Below are 930 nucleotides of genomic sequence, written 5' to 3'. Positions count from 1 at the left end.
AAGAAAGAAAGAAAGAAAGAAAGAAAGAAAGAAAGAAAGAAAGAAAAACAAAAACAACAACAACAAACCCAAACAACCAATAAATGGTCAAAGGAACTGAACAAAAACTTCATAGAAGAAATATAATCAGTCAATGAATATATGAAAAAAATGTTCAGTGTCTCTAGAATTAGAGAAATACAAATCAAAACTACACTGAGATTTCATCTCACTCCAGCCAGAATGACAATTATCAGGAATACAAGTTACAATAAATGTTGGCGAGAATATGGGGGGAAAAGGTAAACTCATCCATTACTGGTAGGAACTGCTCCACCACGCCAGGCAGCTTGTCCAGGAACCAGCAGCTGGAAGTATCCTCCTCCTGCACTTCCCCAACCAATGGGAACTCTCCGGGAATCCCCACAAGAACTCTAAAGTAGCATGAGAACTGCAAAGTAGCAGCTGAGGCAGATAGTAATGCCTCGCCTGTCAATCAATACTATTGGCAAAATGCCAGGGGCCATTCCGACTCACCTGTGGCTCTCAGCAGATGCAACCACTACGCAAAGCAGTATGAAAACTTGGAAGGGAAACACCATTTGACCCAGTTATCCCACTCCTTGGCATATACCCAAAGGACTTAAAATCAGCATTCTACAGTGACACAGCCACATCAATGTTTATGGCAGTTCAATTCACAATAATTAAGCTGTGGAACCAATCAAGATGCCCTTCAACAGATGAATGGATAAGGAAAATATGGTACATATACACAATATTATTCAGTCATAAAGAAAAAATGAAATTATGGTATTTGCTAGTAAATGGTTGGAACTAGAGGTTATCATACTAAGTGAAATAAGGCAATCCCAAAACACCAAAGGTGGAATGTTTTGTCTGATATGTGGATGCTAATAGGCAATAAGAGAGGGGGTGTAGGGAAGAATA

This window comes from Marmota marmota, unplaced genomic scaffold (assembly GCF_001458135.2).
Source record: "Marmota marmota marmota unplaced genomic scaffold, marMar, whole genome shotgun sequence".
NCBI lineage: Eukaryota > Metazoa > Chordata > Mammalia > Rodentia > Sciuridae > Marmota > Marmota marmota.
This window is presented reverse-complemented; position numbering follows the sequence as displayed.